At 35.8% G+C, this 21,352-nt stretch overlaps 1 protein-coding gene across 1 annotated transcript in view; it reads right to left on the minus strand.

Annotated features, from left to right (window-relative positions):
* The window catches only part of TENM2 (teneurin transmembrane protein 2), a 1,369,797-nt gene that overhangs the window by 1,134,754 nt on the left and 213,691 nt on the right, over positions 1-21,352 (minus strand). Inside the window, exon 3 of the mRNA XM_084535365.1 lies at positions 17,993-18,061. The gene's annotated coding sequence lies outside the window, so the exon portion shown is untranslated. The remainder of the gene's footprint in view (positions 1-17,992; positions 18,062-21,352) is intronic.

Consider the following 21,352-nt stretch of genomic DNA (forward strand, 5'->3'; position numbering starts at 1 on the left):
AACTATTTTATTTTCCACAAAGAAAAAGACCAGAAGACAGAGCATCAGTTCCAGAAACTGAAAAGAACTGTTAAACACGTTGGTGACAATCAAGCACATAAAAATTAATCTCAAGAAACGTTTGAATATGGAAAACACCCAACTTACTTCCAATTATCAGAGCCATTTTCATAGCTTCTCTATCCTACTACTCCTATAAAGAAAGCTTGAAAAAGTCAGTAAAAATGCTGCATGCCAAATGGTATTCTGATACCTCGGTACAACCTGGTAGCAACCTTTGAAATAGATTGTTTTATTTATTTTCTTAAGAGCTTAGCCATTGATTCTTTTTCCCCTTGCAACGGTAATCATGTTGTAGAAGACTTGTCTGGCTGTACCAAGTCATACGTGCTAGAGACAGAGCAGGCGCTTACTGCTTTCTAGTGTAGTAGAAAGTATCTACAGAAAGCCTTTTATAATAAACCTCAGAGCCACAATTCACGACATTAAGTTATATTTCTCTTATTTGTTTTAAAAACGTCCATGAAGAAATTAAGAAGCTGGCATACGCAAGAACTAGGTTTCTTGTGAAACTTGGTTTGCTTATGAAACAAGTACGGCACCTCTTTCAAAGTGGCCTACCTATCTTACCATATCAAACAAATTCTGATGTGGGCTGAGGATTGATGGTTTTCCAGTTATATATAACTGGAATTTTGAAGCATTCTTTTCCAGTTTTTTGGTATGAACTGACTTAACTGGATTTCTTATAATATCCTTTGCAGTGTCCAGAAGAACAACAAAAGGAGAAAGAGAAGCTAGTCCTCAACTCCCATTTCTAATGCAACGTTTATGATGCTCATGCTTTACCCTGGCACTATACGCATAAAGTCACTGGTGAAATTCTTCAGCACTCAGTAGGGCTTCATTTCCATCTCTCTTTGCACACCATGCAATCATTGTTTTCTACAAAGAACATCTGCTGGTACTGCTACATCAAAAGCTTCTTATCCTCCTGTAGTTCTCTCATTTGAGAGTACCCCATATGACGTTGACACTATTTTTTAATGTCCTCTCTGATCTCTTTCCTCAAGGTCTCACATAACCCAATGCATTCGACCCACTCCCCTCTTCTGCTGTAACCTTCCTTTATCCACCCTCTTCAATCATGTGTGTTCAGTTTTGTTACAACATGGCTTTTCTCTACAGCCAGCTTACTTATGATCTCGTCTTTTGTTTTAAACAAAACAAAAATTTCATTTGCCATTCAAACTTTGTTCCTTCTGCCAGAGCTTAAAATTCTCATCCAGAACTGGAGAGTGAGTTCTATGACTGTGGAGACATTTTGTTGTTGGTAGGTTTGTAAGGTTTGACGCTTTCACTATCTAAGTCATTAAAATGCACATGATGCTATACCTGCATCATACTCAAAACATTTAAAGCACTAATGACTCACGTGTTTCTTTTTTCGTCCCTCCGCTACAAACACATCAGAATATACTAAATGGAAAACAGATAATCTATTCACATGTTGGATGTCATAGACAGGGAAAAAAAAGAAAAACACACAAAAACAAACATCCATAAACTGAATTATGTAGTTAAATGCTTTGATTTGTGCCATTATTTGTTATTAAAAAAAAAAAAAAAAAAAAAGAAAAGAAAAAGAAAGAAAGAAAAAAGAAAAAAGCATTAATGATCTATTGTTTGTTACTTCCATTTAACATAAGATGCTGTTGTCATTTTTATTGCAATCCCATTTTTCCAGCATTTCATCTAGCAGTTTTAATCTGTTTTAGGCTACTTATTTGCTGTCTTTCTGGGATTTTCATCAGATAGGTAGACATTTCTTTTTCCATTTACAGCAAAATATAACCAGGTCTTGCTATGTGCAAGGTGTTGCTTTGACCTTTCAGCAATTAGCTAGACTTAAATGTTGACTCAAAGACAGGCCTGCATCACAAACCAGACATAGTTCCACATTTAAATTAAGAAAAACAGTTAGAGATTGGTCTCTCTACATCATATGGGAAAATACACCCTGGAAGACTCAGCTGAGGTATTATCAGCAACAACCATTTGTTCAAAACCAAGGGACTATTTTTGTTTTTATCCTGAGACAATCTGAATGCAAGACAATTTTTTTTCCACCTGGCAACAAAGTACAAATCATTTCCACTAGTATTACATTCAGTTGGGTTCTATCCAAAGTGCCAGAATTATATGAATACATACATATTTCTCTCATTTTATTTCTACTGAGCATCTTAGGTTGTATGTGAAGTTTTCTATGTTCTTTTAAAAATGCATTATTATTAATCATGGCTTAAAACAACATCAGGAAATCTTTGATAAATTTTCAGCATCTCTAAATGATTCTAATAGCAGTTTATTCTCAATAAATTTGTTTGACAAGCTGTTGTAGGGGAAGTTTGCCTGCTGTTTTCAAATCACATACACTTATAGCTATCTGTGAATCACCTGCCAGATAGGCAAGTTTTCATGAGAGACATCCTGCCGTGAGATATCACTAGACAAGTGGGATGAGGAAACTCTATACAAGTGAAAGTCAGAATTTTTATCCCATTAGACACTCTGTCCTGTTGTTGCCTGCTATCCTACAGAGCTACATGATCAACAGGTGTTTCCTCATAATACCAAAACAACCTCCCCTTCCCCCAAACACATTTTGCAGCACACACCTGCTATGTGCAATTGTTAGGAAAAATCATTTTCATGCTCAGAGCAATGTTTTCTTCTGATGTTCTCTTTTTTTTCCTTCCCCCCCAACTTTTTTTTTTTTTTTTTTTTTTTAAGAGATAATGAATGCTATTCCGATAGCATCTTCCTCAACAGCTTCTGAGATGCCAACTATTTCAACTGTCAACTATGCACGTATAATATCCACACTTCGACTACAGGCCTAAGTCCCGTAAACAGGCATATAGACACTTGGTAAGCGTTGTTGAGAGTCTTTGAAAATGTGAATGAGAAAGCTCATTCATGAAACTTCAAAACATAGCTGTGATGGTTGAAACATCCTTCTTACCTAATATTCAAGATAAATCCTAATGAAGTCAAAGGAAAAGCCCATGAATTCAATAGGAATTTGATCTGTTTCATTAGTATTCATAATGAACCATTCCTCAAGCCTTAAAAAATCTCCCTCCAGTTTGTCCAGCTGTTTTATGCCAAAGCTACTAATCCCTTCACCATGCAAGACAGTAGAGGAAGGAGATCAGGGAGAGGTTTAGAGGTTTTTTATTTTTTACTCAGTAAATCAGCAAACTAACTCATGCCAGTGTTAAATAAATAAATAAATAAAATAAGCCTTAAACTGTTATATTAAAAGTCACAAAAGAGATCTGCCCTTCTACGATTTCCAGCCATCCTCCCATGTCACATTTACTTAGGGCAGAGAGAGCTAACCTGTCTAAGCAAGGAGGCTTAATGAAACTCCACAATAAATACCCGTTTTTTCTCTTTTTACCTTTACTGTATGAATTGCATTGTTTCCAAGTCTATGCTTAGATGATTTACAGAAAAAAAAATACCAAGAAAACAGCTTATTTGTATTAATAGTGAATTAATTGTGAAATCCTCACACTCCCCTCTTCTACCTGTCCGCAGAAAATGTCATGTGTCTTTTAAATTAATGCTTTTGATCTCTCATTTTGCATAGCAACTTTCATTAAGAGGAAAAGCTAGTTTTGTTAGTTTGGGGAAGAAAGTTTAATGGCCAATCTTTGCACATACAGTTAGCACATTATCTGTAATTATGTCAAACTATTAACAGAAATTATATACTTCAGGAACCTAAAGCTTCTTGATTACCATTCAACATATTGCATATAAACAGTATATACAGTGACCACATTACTCAGATACCTGTAGCATGATCCATTTGGAAGCAGCACATATCAGAAATAACAAGAACCTTTGTGAGCCTGAGAGAGGAAATGTCTTTAAAAACTGGGGGAAGTAATCCCTCCCTGTTTGTATAGTTTTTATTTATTAACCTATGTAATAAGGAAAATGGAAGGAGCCATGATAATGTGTGCAACAATTTGAACTATGATGATGAACCACAAAATTGTGTAGTAGGTACATTCAGAGCAACTCCTGACACACTGACAAAATAAAATTTCTGGCTTTGCCGCAGAATCAGTTCTCGGATTTCTGAGAAGTAACAGGAATTTCCCACTTCCATGGTCTAGCCAGCTCTTAAGAACAGGCTTGTGTGTACAATATTTTATTCCTAAGTACATACCATTGTTTACCTACCCCACACAGTTTATACACTGATTTTCTGTAATGCTATTGATTTGTATTTGGCAAAATAAAGCATTTGACCTCAATACAGATCGAAACATGTATCTAGAAGTCTGAACATGATACATGTGGATGTGGGGGGAAAAATTAAATCAAGAAAGCAAAAGAAAACGCAGTGAGGGAGAAGCTTGTGTCTAGTAGGTCAAGGAGAAGCATCTAACAGGATGTTAAACACAATAATAATGATATTTTAACTTTTATTAATGATTTTGAAGTACATGCATTTATTTGTACCACTGTTCTGTCCCCCTCTCCTTACTTGGTTCTTTAGTTGCACACCTTATTTCATATCACTGTTTACACTTATGTCTAAAGAGTTAAAATCTTTGTGTAAGTATTTGCTTAATTGTAAGTAATGGTTTAGTCATTTGTTTGTTTTTTTTAACCTATTCAAAAGGACTACTTAAATCTTAAAAAAAAAAAAAAAAAAAAAAAAAAAAAAAAAAAAAAAAAGCCATTCTTCACTCCTAAGAGATCAAATAATACAGTACTCAAGTTAGAACAAACAAACAAGAAAGCCAGCACAACAAACCATCTCCATCCTCTTCTCCCCCTCATAGCCCCACACTTGTGGCAAGGCAACAGCTGGTACTTCACACTGCTCAGTGGATCTGGGAATCCTGCCTGCCATCAGTGACTGTAAAATATCAGTCAGGTCTACACAGGAGTTGAGGGCCACATAATGTAACATTCAGATCCAGCAAATTTAAAGCCACCACACTCATGTATGAAGTTAAACCAGCCCCTTTCCAAGTAATGGAACCAGTCCCTTTCCAAGTCTTCCGAAGTAATCAGACTAGCCACAAGAATATCAGTATGAAGCACTAATATTGAAAACTGAGGAGAGGGATTCAACTAATGCTTTCTCAATCTCTTTCCCTCTCCTCCCCTCCCCCGCCCCTCGAAATATTTGGAAAATAAAGGTCAAGGTTATAATTCTCATAGAAAGGAAAGCAGAATAACAGTGAAAAAGGAGCTTAAGTCCCTTGACTGAATTTCCAATCTAGCTATATCTTAATACTGTCAACACGAGTAACTAAATTTTTGCTCTACAGTATAACACCCACAAGGGATTCAGATTTGTAATTAAATATCAACAGTATGAAAGAAATACATTACAAATAAAGGTCACTATCCAGGGGAGGAAAGGCAGGCATAATGCACTCCTGAAAATTGTCCTTCAAAACCTGTTATCATAGACGAAAAAAAAAAAAAAAAAAAAAAAAGGAACAGCTTGTACAGATACAGCTTGAGAGATGAACTTGGAGCCCTCTGAAGTCTCAGTGGTGACACACTGTGCTTTAAGTGTAACAGGATGTACGAGTATATCTATGTTCAGGTGAAGGCAGTGCTGCAATGTGGAACTTGATGCTGTGCTGCAGAACAGTAAATATTTGGGTGCTCAGCATGAAGAAAGTTTTCCCCACACACAGCTGAAAGTAGGAAGAGATGTGTGCTAAAGCCCAGCTGCAATGACAGCTACCGGGTAGGAAGGGAGAAAAGGGGAGATTTGGAAGAAAACCACCACCAAAAACAACAACAAAAAAAAGACAGGAATTTTACATTTATTTTCTTTAAACCTGACATTTTTTATTTTTTTTTTTCATTTTGCGTTATACTGATAGCTTACCACTGTGATTTTGGCTTAGCTACACTTGTGGATAATCTCAGAGGCAACATTTAAAGGCTGCTTTACACCTTAGCCAGCTATCTTCCCCTTTACCTTTTAGCACTGCACATCAACTGCAATACCCATCTGCATCTCCAGGCAATTCAGATTTAGTGCTATCACTACTACTATGTTTTCTGGCCCATGTTTGCTTTTGCCTCATAGGAAGGTGCATTATTATTTGAATTTGCCTTTAACTTATAAACAGGCAGTCCCGTCACAAGATCTAAAGAAACAGCAAGATATTTACTCTAAACATTTAAGGATAAGGTATTAGTGAAATGTTTTCTATACCTTGCATTTTCTCAGGACAGTTCTTAGTTCTTGAGGGGAGTGGGGAATACCAAGCACTATTTTGGGGATCTTCTTAGCTGACATCTGCTTCTATATTTTCAGTTCTTCTTTAAGAGGGAAGTATGTTTTCAGCTAGATTCACTTACATTCTCTTATCTTGTAGGCTTTGTCTTCTCTGAATAAGGTGTTCCAGTTGTGACTAAGGAAGTATTTCTTCTGCACCAGCCGAGCGGTAAAGCTATATTGCAGGTTAAAACCATCACTTTCATAAGAAATGGTGCCACTGACTACATGCATCAATGCTTCTGTTGATGTTCCTATCTATCGTACATTAAAAGATGTTTTTTTCTTTCTTGTAAACCCGAACTAGCATTCATTACCTTGTGCCCCAAACCTTTCCAATTCAGAACATTGACCTTAAAATCATGTCTGGTAGCCTCTGAAAACGATGTGCATACCTACATGTTGTGACTGAAATGCACAATTTCAGAGTAGTACCTTTTAGTTGTAGACATACTCAAAGCATACACTTTGTTATATTGCACACCCTCAGTTAAATGAATAACACAATGTGTATGCTTAAGGAGTTGGAGGTTCACATCCTAAAGAACCATGTTAATGATACTGTATGTCTTCTCATGCTGTAGACAGCCCACAACGATCCAGAAGGCTGCTCTCTTGGCTTTAGCAATACATATGAAAATAGCAGTCAGCTATAGCTTTTCATGGTCATTTAATATAAAGATACTCAATAACAACAACAAAAATATCCCAACATGATACCTTTTGGGATTTCTTCATTTTAGCTTAGGAAGAACATAACAAAGAACAGTAGTATTAAGTATCACTCATTAATACCCTTAGATGTACAGGCAAATCCTCCTTCAGTTGACCACAGCTTAGGTAAACGTTAAAGACTGTAGGCCTTTAAGTGTATCTACTAGTCTATATAGGCAGGCCGTATCAAACAGTTGGGAGGTATGTTTTTTTATAAAAACAGAAGTAGAAGGATAAAAGGATGCATAGAACATATTCTATGGACATGAAGGGGTTTAGAATTATTACACTATATAAAACAGTACATATACACGATAATTTACCTCCAGGTGGACCTTGTTTGCAAAGGACAGTAAGGAAAAAGGAAAGTCCATGGAAAGCACTGTCTCACATCAAATGTTAAATTCTGTGAGCACACTAGGGAAAACATTTTGTCATATATGTACTTGCTATCAATTTGTGCATGACCGTCTCTTAGAAACAGACCGAAGTAATGCAAACACCAGGGAAGGGCGTTGCTTGGGAACAGAGATACTCATTCAGCATATCTTAATAGAAATGTGACCCCCCCCCCGCCCGGGCTGGTATGGATATTTAATATTTCAGAAAACAAACAAGCACATTTGTGCTCAAAGATGTGTTCTTTTCTCTGTTCCTAAGACATTAAACTGAACACAATTTTAAGAATTTTTAATGTCCTAAACCAATACAAAGCTTTAGCATATTTAGAACTTCCTTTTGAGACAAAAGAATAAGTATCAGTGGGTCATGATTTGGTAATTGTCTTGTTGGATGCTGGAAAATGTAAAATATTCAGCACATTGTTGAGGAATCTGCAGGATAGCACAGCTTTTTGAAACATTAGGCTTTACTGAAAACAAGTTATAATACCTTAAAATAAATCAGACTTGCATTTTTTTTATTGCTGCATGAATTTGAGTTAGTACGTAGTATGACAGCTTGTATAGTCAGAACAAGTGATAAATCATTCACAGAAACAGTATTTAGAAGCAAAAAAGAGGGTTTATGACATGCACATGTTTATATTTGCAAGCTTAGTAAATAGCCATTGAGGTACTTTCCTATTGCCAGGAATTCCTCACAGATTCTAGGAAGTTATCCATCCACAGAAGTACAGACTGCCTTCATCATTCTTTGAACTAAGCAAAACAAAAACAAAAAACACCTTATACCTTCTGAAAGATTAGTGGAATATTGGCATATACAAGTAAGTATAAACTTGCCTTGGCTTTGGCTGCTGTCTGGTTGTAAAATTGGCTTGAAGAGCAGCAAGCCAGCATAAGAGCTCCCATTTAATAAGAACTAAGATTAAAAGCAATTACATACCCAAACCTCCACCCCTTTAAAAACAATAAGAAAAATCTAGTTCAAGTGCTCATATTTTCAAGAACAGCTTTCCAAGACTGACACTAGCGAAAGAAAATATCTTTCACAAGAGTAACTGATACTGTTAAAAAAAAAAATATATATATATTTTTTTAAACAGAGGTCCAAGAACAGGTTGATTTCAGGTTAGAGCCTTTCCATGCTGTCTGAGAGCCTTATTTGCAGGTATTTCTGTGGTAGGGTTTACAACATGAAACGCTTCTCCAGCTACATCACGTAAATAAAATATACTGTGAAAGAACATCATTTCTCATTACGTTAGTAAACTTAACATGGTGATTACAAATGATTGTATTTTACATGAAACAGAATATTTTGGGAATATTCCCTGTTGAGACATCAATAGAAAAAGAAATCTGCCATTTAAGTGTAACTTTGTCATGATAGCATCTCTCACTATGAAATGAGTAAATTAAATCACTTGAAAATGCTACAAAAGAAAGAAAACTCTAAACTAAACTCCATTCATAATGATACAAAGCAAATCAAATTATGTGTTCCCTTTGATATAGGAAAACATTTACAGCATTATCTTTCATTAAAGAGAAGAAACTGTCAGATACTCTTCTGTCAGGATGATGGCTCTTTCCCCATGTTACAATGTGCTGTTCAAATAATATTGTGTGTTTGTACTGGAAATTTAAGTCGACTACATGCTGGTGTGTCCCCTCTTAGCTAGGTAAATGGAGTTCAACTCGCATTTTTTCCAGCGACCACCAAGCATGGAGGCTATCGCAACACCCTAAGGCATATTTGTAGTTACTTTCCAATTAGCTAAGAAAAGCTACTGAAGAGATTCAGAATTGAGTTACTAAACATTTTAGGTAACTAAGTGTGCCAAAGGACCCATTTTAGGTGCCTACTCTCCAGCTGCTGCTGCTCCATAAGGCACTTACCCTGGTTTATATCCAATAACCTTACATAGGAATCTTGGATACCCTGTGGTATCTCAAGTTGCACGAGCTGTACAGGCATAAAAATCCCTCCCTCTTCTTTCATATAGAAAAACTCATCCTGGTAGTAGCCTCCGATAAAGGCAATAAATACAGGTGACAGTAAGTGACCCCAGCATAAGACTGATGAGTTAGCACTTCATTGTATAGGCCGTGATTTCTTTGCTATAGAAGCCACTCAACTTCTTTAACGAGCAACTGCTGTTTCCTCTAACTATATCGGTTGCTCAAATACAACATATATCATCTTTAAAAGTCAGGCATCTTTTTTAAAGTAAAGCATATAAGCCAACAGCTTGCATGACCCAAATTATCTTTTCAGTCCTTCTTGGAATCTCTGTATCAAGTCTTTAAAACTCTTCCCATATCCATCCATAACACTATACACGCTATGCCACACTTCTTAAGAGATTCCTACCAAATGTTTTCTCTTGTTTTAGAAAAAAAAAAAAAAAAAAAAAAAAAAAAAAAGATTCAGGGCTTTTAGAACTCTTTGCACTGATGTACAAAGCAGTCAGAGCTGAAATGAAGTTCTATTTTTTCACTCTACCCTTGATTTTTATCCTTGACCATTAATTTTAGCAAGTTACTTCACCCCTTTGTAACAGATCTCTGAGAGCTGGTATGGGAACTTTTCATAATGCTTTTTACATAAAACCTTAAAAAAAAAAACTATTGCTAATAGTACATTACATATATAAAAGGAATCAAAACTGTGTAACACAGAGTTGGTTTTTTGTTTTAATTTCACAATGATCTTTTTTATTTCATCCCATGTTTTCAGATTAAAAAAAAAAAAAAATCAGTTCTTCCAGATTCACGGGATATAATAATGCATATATTAAAACAAACAAAAAAAAATACAAAAAAAAGAGATTCTCTTAATCTAACTTGGTAATCTGATTTCCATTTCAGCCCATTAACAAACTACTTCATGAACTATTTTGCCTTCTTTTGTGTTTGTTAGAAGGGGTATGCTAGGTCTGTCTCAGAAATAAATACTTAAATATATATATTTAATTGCTTGGAATATTCAAGGCATCTGACAAATAAATTCAGGTGATATCAAAGCTTTATCAAAACAACAACAATAAAAGAAGTATCTCTTGCATTTCTGATAAAGCCATATTCCTCAGACAAAAACTCAATTTTCACTAAGAAATGTTCTCCCGATGTTCATTGTTGGGAACAATATATCATAGAAGTAGTAATGAAACTTAACTAAAATTTCAAGACTCTCAAGCTACTTCTTGTTGCCTGGTCAGCAAAAATGGCTGTATACACACCTGCTACTAAACTAGGTATATGAGTTTCACTAAATTCTGAACTGGCTTGTTTAGTGGTGGGGATTTCTTTTGTTTTTGATTTTCCTCCCAAACAAGTATTCTTTGCACTTCATTTTTTAATGTGATTAAAATAGTTAATGCAATATGGATATAAGCAATTACGTGTTTATGTTGTTTAGTGGTTGACAGTGAGAACCTTTCCTCTGGTCCTTTATATTAAATCCAGATTTTGCTGAGAGTTACTATAGCTGCAAGCCATTATTTCCAAGTCAAGCAATGACTAGAGTAATGATCTGTGTTAACTTGACCAGTAAGAGCTCTTCTGACTAGGCTGCAGTTAAAGAGTATCATCACTGAATTTAACTTAATCAACTGTGGTAAATAAGTGTGAATCATTACAATCATCAAGCTGTGATTGTAGCACCTTTCAATGGTATATATGAAAGACTCTAAATTATGACTAACCATTATTGCCTACTTGTTCACAAAAACAACTCCAGCTAATACATGAACTGCACCCTATTACTACTCTTTTTTCCAAGCACTATTAGTTTTTTGTTTTTTTTCTTTACCCAGTGATGGTAGGCTATGGTCTGAGTATTTTTTTTTTTATTTTTATTATTTTACACTTTTTTTTTTTTGGATTTTAAAATAAAGGTCCTTGCTGAGTGAGCTTAGATCCTCCAATTCTTCTTAGCCATGCAAATACATGTCTTTGCTCACCAGGCAGTGAGAAACAGCTTGGAAAGTCTTGACATTTAAGATAAGTTTCTACATTCTTCTTACAATTCTTCTTACAATGTCTTTTATATCCTACATTTTCCCAACGTGTTGGGAAAACTGCAAAAAGTGAAGCTGTAATGTTTACAGGACAAAGTTATGCCTTTGGATGTTCTTATACCACACAGCAACAGTTAGCTCATAGGTATTTTGTTGTGTTGCTTTTAAGCAAACAAACATGTCCATTGATTGAAACTTTTTAGAACAATTATCTTTCTTGTAACATTGATGTCAGCACTTCACACCAATTGGCCAAATTATTAATTTAGTAAATAGCAACACAGTTGTTTATTTTATAACTACAAGAAGAAAAACAACAACAACCAAAAACAAAACAAACAAAAAAACTGAGGGGCAGAAATCTCACATCAGACCCACAGTCTTGGACAAAGGAGTTCAGCTGAGTATTGAAGTTGGTGCCATGCCAACGTAATCCTCCATTTGTTTGCATACACTCTTTTTAAAGCTTTGAAAGGAAAATAATAAGGATACAGAGGCTCATATGTACTTTAGAGAAGACTGAATAAAACAGAAGTATTGCTTAGTGATAGATGACATTAGTTAATACAACCATATATCAATTTGATTAAAATCAGTTCAGAAAAAAGGCATTTACAGAATGCTTCCTGTTCATACAGAAGTAGCAATGTCATATTGACTGTATTATATTCAGAACATACCTGCAGACTGCTTTTTGCCATGATTTTTCAAGTTTTAATTTCAAAAGAGAAAGGACAGTTACTAGGAATTAAAACAAAGTTGGCCCACACAATAAAGCATCAGAAGACTACATTGAAATTCAAGCATTCTTTATTGATAAACAGCCTTCAGATCCATTTCCATCTGTGTTTTTTTTTTGTTTGTTTGTTTAAATGGTCAAATTAAGTACATTAAGAGAAAAAGCAAATCTAATTAGAAGAGCAGATAAGACATTTCTAAGTAACATTCTAATCATGTCTTTTTCCAACAATATGTTTTTTCAACTTCACGATACAGTATTTCCTCCCATAAATAATTTACAGTAGCCACAGTAAGCCAGTTTCAAGTCTATGTGGTCCAGAGGTAAAATTAGCTCCAAAATGAGGGACACCACTCACAATGAATGACAGTCGAGAAGTTTGCCCTGAAGTGATTTGGATTTCTAAGTTATCTCCCAGGGGTTAGAACTTATCTGTTCTAGTTACATGCACATGTGTTGGGATTTGGCATGGACTATATATGTCTTATTCTATGGAATTCTGGCCCTAAAAGTGTTTGCTCATAGCATCCAATAAAGTTCCCAAGTGTTACATGTGTACACTGAACAAGTAGTAAATACCAGCAATAATAAGACACATAATTGCTGATTTTTTTCTTCAGGAATGACAGAGGTTCAGGCATATTACTAACCAAATCCAACTATACGGAGAAATTTAATAATGGTACACTACCTCATCTGACAAAAACAGAAAAAGCCTACCCTACAAAATATTCACCGGTCATACATATTGTATTTGATGACTCTTGCAGCCTGAATGGATCCATGTCTATTTTCAGTGACTAATTTTCTAGCATTAATGCCTGTCACATACAAGTTCTTTTTCTCCAAAATAATGCAGTGGTACTTGTATGTGTGGGGACAAGCATACCTGTGCCACTGTGAATGCTTTTTAGAACTCTTCTGTTATCTGAGGATGAACTGAGAGCAAATATGCTAAAAGATCTCACTGGGGCATGTGAGGAAGTGATACTTCAGTTTTTGGCAGGCAGCTGAACACCATACAGCCCTTCCTCTCTCCCCCCAGTGGGCTGGGGAGAGTATCAGAAAAAAAAAAAAAAAAAAAAAAAAAAAAAGTAAAAATTGGGGGGTTGGGATAAAAACAGTTCAATAAGCAGAAAAGGAAGGGAAAATAATAATCTGTACACACGCAAAGCAAGTGGTGCACAATGCAATTGCTCACGGCCCCCCCCCCCCAAGCTGTTATTGCCAGCACGAGGAGCTGCAATGGCCTCAACTCTGGGGGACACTACTCTGCAACAACCAAAAAACATTGGTGTGTTATCAGGACTATGTTTCTCTGAAAACCAAAACAGGGCACACACCAGTCTCTATGAAGAAAATTAATCACTTCAGCCCAAATCAGGACACTGGTCTCCCAGAGTTTTTTTGTTAGTATTAAAGAGGAAGGGAGAATAACATTAGTAGTTTTTCTGCATTGCTATTAAGCTGTTTGGAAGTCCTAAGAACACCCATGAAACAGTTTATCACTTTCAGTAAGAAAAAGGAGTAGGGACAAAAGGTAACCCCATAGCTTCTTCTTTAGCTCAGAAGCTGACACTACAGAATGAGGGAATGAAAATCTGACTGTTGACTTACATAATCATCATGCAAGTCTCCTGTTTTTAAGAAGAGTCACTACTTCCAATTACAGTATTTCTTGATAATTAAGGGACTTTATTGTAATTCTTGTATCCTTCTAATATGTACATTAATGAGGTTAGCTCTTTAGAGACAAGCTTTACCATTTAAAATCTACAAGATTCTGAGCCTCTTTTCTTATCCTAAGGAATTTTGAAGCACATAGTTACATAGTATCTGTTAATCAGAAGATCCTTCAAGGTACAAGACTACAGTCCTTCAAAGACATAAAATAGACACTAAATCTCAAAAAAGCCCTAGAAAACCACTTGCTTTTGATGTTAACAAACCACCAGTATGATATTCAGAATGCTGCTGTTTTCCATAATGTTTTGTTAAACCAAAAGCTAAACATGAAGTCATTATGAATATATCTAGCTGATGAGCTTCAAGCATGAAGATATTTTTCAATGACTAATTTATGTGAATTGGTTTGTTATGATGCTCAGTAATTCAAATCCAAATTTCAGGGCATTGGTAGCCTGACAAGTTGCCTTTGACAAAATCCAAGTCTTTTTTGAAATGGCTTTGAATGGTTGACATAAATCTTATCCCAAAAGTATCAAAGCAATTTTCACATGAAAGTGTAAAACAGCAACAAAGAGAACTTCAAAAACAGGACGGAATCAAATACAAATCTTTCATTTCCAATTGCAAAACTCATTTCTTTAAGTTAGCTTTTCCTAAATAATTCAAACATATACAAAAGTGCCAGCTGAACTCTACATACAAGGTTCCTACTAACTGATGTTTATTTTTTCTGCAATCTGCAAGAGTGACAGCGTAGCAGTTATTTCTGTTTTAAATATTTGAGGGGTTCTTACACATCAGAGCAGACCTAGCTATAAAACCAAGAAAGACAAGATCATGTTAAACTGAATTGTTAGCTGCATGCTTCTTATTTGTAAAGGACTTCTTAATTATGGTTTTGTGACCCAAATTACCCTTTTTCCCCCCTCCACAATCTCAGCAGCTGGGCAATTAGGTTAAAAGTCATGCTACCTGGGTATAAGAACATCAGGAAATATCTCTGTTCCTGTCGCATATTATTACTATGTTTGCGATATGTTTGGTAACGAGAAAAATAAATAGAAGAAGCATATGATTATTTCTGTAGTTTAACTTGCATTTTTCTAAAACCTGTAATGTACAGGATCTCAAAGAGAAAAACGTGTTACTGAATCTAAAAAATCAAAACACATGAAAGTCTTTTAATACAAGGCACAATCAGACATGTTGAATTCAAGTGTCTGTCAACTGAATCTTACTCATATTTCCTTTTTGTCTACTTAGCATCATTGGATGCAATAACAGAGAGAATGCATCAGCTCAAAACAAATCCATTTTTCCCAATGTGTTCTGTGACACTTGCTCTAAGGCAAGACGGCTCAGCATAGTTTGCAGAAAAGTGTAAACAAAAAATCCCACAAAACCCTGAAACCTAAATGATAATCCAGTCCTTTTCAAAGTTCCTCAGGACCAAACTACCAACACTACTAAAGAGCAACAGTTCTTTACACAAGACTAAAGCATATCCACCTGTGCCTAGCATATGTAAACCACACAACTGAAACCATCTTCGCACATTTTCATAATTTCTAATCTATATGAATGTCGAAGACTCCAAAACCAAGATGAAAGTTCACTGACTTCAAGGGGTGTAAGCCTACTACTTCGAATTCATTTTACAATTCTGCAGGGTTCTCAGCTCTCTGTTTATGCAAGTTTGTTTCCAGAGGAAAAACCGGAATGAAGTCCCACAACAAATACACCCTATAAAAGCAGTAGCAATCCTAGTACAACAGCCTCCTGTCTAAGGGAACGCAACACATTAATCAAATCAACAAGTATTTACTGTCTAGATATTTACTATGCACTGTTTTGTAGTTTCGGGGCCTAGGCCACTTGCTCTGGGCTGCACTCTGAAACCAAACCTGGTGCCCCTGGCAGGGGATCAACGATGTCATTACAAACAAACCACACACAAAAAATCCAGCTCTGTAGAAAAAGAAAAAAAAAAAAAGAAATACTTCTGTTTCTTCTTTTGGGAGCCTTGCATAATTCACTTCTCTACCCACTCTCTTCCAGTAGCTTATCATTCTGTAGATGATCAGAGGTGACAGAACTAGTCATCCCTTTTCCAAATTGCAGTCTCAGCCTAATAGGTCATCCTATGTATGGAAACCCTGCCATACCATACCTCATTCCTGTTTCTTACCTATGAAGCTTTTTCAGCTCCAGTACTCACTCTCCGAGTCCAGGTGACCAAACCCACATAGAGCACCTGAGATGTAGACAAGCCCTGGATTATGCAGAGGCATACCAAAGTTACACTATCCTTTACTGCTTTCCTAATGGTCAACCAGCACTTGATTTTTTTTATTATTTTTTCTTTCACTCCTATTCAGCCCTGATCTGGCTTTTTTATGGAACCACTTATTATTACAGTTCTAGAGCATAATACTGGATTTTCTTCCCCTTAGTTCGTTAGTTAGTGCTCCCCCTTACTACCTGGAAGAAGCTGGAAAACTTTACTCACTGTTCAGACCCCCTCCCATGTTATTTATAAGTGTGCTGTACAACACCGGTACGAGCACAAGCCCATTGGTAAGCTTGACCAATTTTAAGAACAACCTATTGTAAGGACTGAATGATAAGGAACACTCATTTATTCCTATTCTGCATTCCCTATCATTTAACAGTTATTTAAACATCTATGACCTTTCCCCTCTAATGCCCTGGCAGCTCATTTTAAAACTTCTGTGAGAAATTTTGTCAAAGCCTTTAGAAAACCTAAGCAGAATATGAAATCATAGTGCATTAGTTGTCTCCTCCCATGCCAAAGCTAAGAATAGTATATCATACGTCATTCATTGAGGTGTCTGCTGCGTATCTAAACTCTCCTGGAATACCTAGTAATTGTTATAATTTAGCTGAATTCTCAGGGAAAGAATAATCAGTCCTCTGAAAGACATTGATATTTTGTTGTTGTTTAAAGGTATTCAAACAATCCTGCTTATGCTCTTGTTATTTCCCTTTCTTACATTCAATAGCAAAAGACAGAAGGGCATGGTACATGACATACCCAGAAGGAGACAGTGTGTCTTTCTGCTTCTGGGAGTAGGATAATTGAATTACAGCATGGCTACTTAAAGAGGTTCCCCAGTTGCTATTGCTATACAGTTACTCTGATCTCCAGAAGCTGAGATGGAGCTGGGACATAAACCGAAGGTACTGAAGTGCAGTACTTCATATATACTTTTATAACTATTATAGCTATTTTTAATTTACATTACTGTATGCCTTATCCTTTCATGACTGAAACCAAGAAAATAATTGGCAGGTGACAGAGTCTTTCTTTGAACCCTCAGTGAAAACATCAGGTGTCCATGTTTTGGCTATTAGCTTTGAAGCCATTTTAGGTCTGTAAAACACAGATAGTTCATTAAAATGTAATTAAGCGATGCCAATTCAGAAAGGGTAAAATGCTATTCTTAGTTCATTCTCATGTTGAATGAGAGATCTTAGACTGGGTATTATGCATATATCTTTATTACAGAAAAGAAGCATAATTTAAAAAGAATAAAAAAGGTGATTCAAGATACTTAATAATCTCTATCTACCAATTTAAATGCAACTCCTTACCTCTCACTTAAACTTGTAAAAGCTCTAAAATTTGCTCATTTAAGCCTTCTTACATTCCTAAGAGTGCTACTTTTTTTTTTTTCTTTACAAAGTTTAAACATGTTTTTTGGGAAAAAAATGTTATAAGCTGTCAATGAAGAAATCTACCAAAGCTTGTATTTCTCATATACACGTTATCAGCATGTAAGTACACATACACAGGTTCAACATATCTAAATTTCCAATATACACAAACTTCAGAAACATTCTCCAATTCATATTCTCAGCTAACCAGCAGCCTGTATGTTTAGACAGTTAAACTTTCCCATAAGTTTCAGCACAATCTTTGTAATTAAGCAGTATAAAGTTAATTCTGTTGAGAAAAGCTACTGGGCCATAGCCTTTTCTGAAGAGGCTACCCCATCGTTCCCAAAGCATTGCTCACTACATACGAGCTAAAAACCCCGTAACAACATTGCGATCAGGCACTCACCCCATACTCCAACATGTAGGTAGCCTTTCTGGTGCAGTGGCTTCTTACTGCTAGGAAGAACAGCCAGACCTGTAACAAGACTGTTTGTTATCCATGTGAAAGCACAGGACTTCGCACGTGCACACATTGCATACCCCACACAAGTTAAAGCTTCTGTTCAAACTTGTAGCAATATCAACCCCTCCAATGTATTAATCACAATCTTTCATATAATGCAGCTGCAAAAGGCACGAAAGCCTTAACAATTAGCTGACGCCTTTTAGGTTTTCCACCACTAACAAGTCCTTTACAGCTGTATTCAATAACTTTTGGGTATGGAGACAGGACTCTGCTTAAATGATGCCAACCATATGTTACAGTTAACTCCTCTATTGCTTATCCATTGATATCTATCTGTAATATTAACAATAAGACAAATTTTCCTTCCAGTACAAGTTTAACATCACATGGTCTCATCCTGAATACTTACTTCCATTGCATTAACAAACACTGAATAAGATTTTAATTTTAGAAGTATAATACAAATAGCATGCTTCAGCATCCTTCTACCACACAGTTTACTCCACACAATCACACACAATTATCTTAGAAATATTGTTTCAGAACTTAGATCAAGTTTCCCAAGTTAGCTTTTAAAGTTGGCTCACTTAAAAAAAAAAAAAAACAGGAGTAATTCAAGTAAATATGCAAGTACTTATTTGGACCTGGATTTCAAAACTGCAGAGAAGTCTAGATTTACCTCTGCTTGATCAGAGTTGGAGGCCTTATGCCTCTAGTTTTTCCAACTTAAGAACTATGCAGTGACAGCTATTTTGTACTGGATACTAAATCTAAATGGTCAAATTAAAAAAAATCTTTCCTAGAAGTACTGAAGAGGATATAGTCAACATGCAGCTGTATCTTTGTATTTTGTACTTATAAACTGGCAGCAGTTTGTAATCCAGGTACAAGTACAAAGATTATGCAGAACATTAAAGGTCTTCAGATTTTCACATACTTAATAAATGCCCTTCTTCCTCAAAAAGACAAGAAAAAAAATGAAAAAAGAAAAAAAAAAAATGTTCTGGAGTACAGGAGTGTTGAGGAAATTAAAGGAAGACAGGATTTTCTTTAAAATAAATAAATAAATAAGTAAAATGCAGACACCATGCTAACACAACTCTATTTCTGCATCTGTCTGGCAGTTAAAACCCCATGACCTTCTGTTTGATTTTAGTCATAGGCTTTCATCTCTCGAAGCAACATGGCACAAGCTATGGGTACCGGCTTATTAACGTTCAACTCATTGTTAAAAGAAAACTCCTACAGAGCACAAGCCGATGCAAGCATGAACTCTTCAAATTGTTTACAAAAAGTACCTATACATGACGAAAAAAAATAAAAAGCCTGACAACAAAACTGACACCTAATTTATTTTTGAACATTTTAGCTCTCTTTTCTAAGAAACAAATAGTTCCACAAATTGTTTGGGAGCAGAGGTGCTACAGCCCCATTCTCTTACATCTGTGCCATTCCGCAGTTTCATGGTTCCAGGAGTGTGAAACATCCAGTACAAACTGCCTGCCAGTATCTCAGGTCACTGCTAGCTACAAACAAAGCCCCAGGAAGATCTGCCCCTTGTCAATTGTCAACTTCTCTGTCCTTCATTTGGGAATTAAAAGCCATTAGGTTATGTCTCTTGTTCTTTTATGAGAGGAATGTGTAAGTAGCACTCCCATGCCACCATAAAATAGTGCTTCTTTGGCTTACAGCATCTGTTCTACACATCTGATCTCTTGAAAGCATATGCCCTTTGTGCCAATAAAATTTTGACCAGATTTTAACCCTGTAATTCTCTGTTAACAAGGAGAAGGCCTTGTACTTTCTGCACAGGATTTGGGACATCAGAGTTCATTTTGAATCTTCATAGCATTCTCTTATGTGACCAACTGGAAGCAATTTAATTTGTGTCTTTTATTTGGCTAGCATCGATGTCACCGGTTTAGTTTGAATCAGTTGCTTTTGAGCAACTGTCCCTAGTCTCATGTTCTGGTTTGCACTGCAGAGAAGTTGAAGAACATGTGGAAACTAAACAACACAACTTGCACAAGGAAGATACGTAATGTGCCATAGCTTCTGATAGGTATTCAGGCCACAGAACCAAACTAGAGCTAGTCTGAAGTAAATCTCCAGCAGTTACCAGGGTGAATATTGAGTCCATTGCATCAAATATTCTTACCGCAACAACGAGACACGAGCAACATTTTTAATATTGTTTAAATTGAATTTAAGAGAAATTGCTGAACTGCTTCACATCAATCAAGGAATACCCTGGCAATAGTCAGAACAGAACCCATAAGCCTTGACTGTTAACCTGAAGCTCTGGCAAACTCACAAATAAGAACAGAAATTCGTCTTTTTAAGAGTGACTTATTAAATACATGATGAGTCATTTAAGAGGAGTATTTCTGTAGCACTTCCAGGTGCTTAATTTTCAAGTACAAATTACCATTCTGTTATATGAGTGCATGCTGAATTTAATCTTATGGTCTTTAGTGTGACAATGCATAAGCAAGTATTATTGAATAATCCAGGTAACATTAAATTCAAGAACAGCTAGAAGTGATTATAAAAACGGAATATTTTTTAAAAATCAATTGGAATAACGACGATATTTTTGACAGAAGTATGCTGTCAGAGTAGTTATATACAGAAGTATCAGAAATTTCAGTACTACAGAAGTCAGTTCTGAAAGCAACCTAAATCATGGACAACAGAAAAGAGCTCTACATGGATGCTCTGTGTATCTTGCCTTACAGTCAAAAGAAACAGAAGTACTAAAGGATTTTCTTAAAACTCATTGCCTGAAAAATGAGAATTATTTAAGAAATCAGTATCTGTAAATTAAGGAACATTATGTATTTTAATATGTATATTGTCTTATCAAATGAATATATTCATCATATCAAATGTTTTATCATACCAAATGTAGTCTAAATACAGATTTAATAATCCAAATAATGGTACTTTTCATTTAGACCTGGATAAGTAAAATACTTATATAAGTAAAGTAAATTTAAGTAAAATACTTAAAATATAACCTATGTGTGAACTGATCTGACCCACAAGATTAGTGATCTGATATTCATAATTTATGAATGCATTTAAATAAATAACATCTCAGGGACTCCTAAGTTCAAAGTTGAATAGAATCATAGAATATCCCGAGTTGGAAGGGACCCTTAAGGATCATCAAGTCCAACTACTGGCACCACACAGGTCTGCCCAAAACTTTAGACCATGTGCCTAAGTGCACAGTCCAATAGCTTCTTAAATTCAGACAGGCTTGGTGCAGTGACTACATCCGTTGGGAGCCTGTTC

The sequence above is a fragment of the Aythya ferina genome (genome assembly GCF_964211825.1).
Source record: "Aythya ferina genome assembly, chromosome: 14".
Classification (NCBI taxonomy): domain Eukaryota; kingdom Metazoa; phylum Chordata; class Aves; order Anseriformes; family Anatidae; genus Aythya; species Aythya ferina.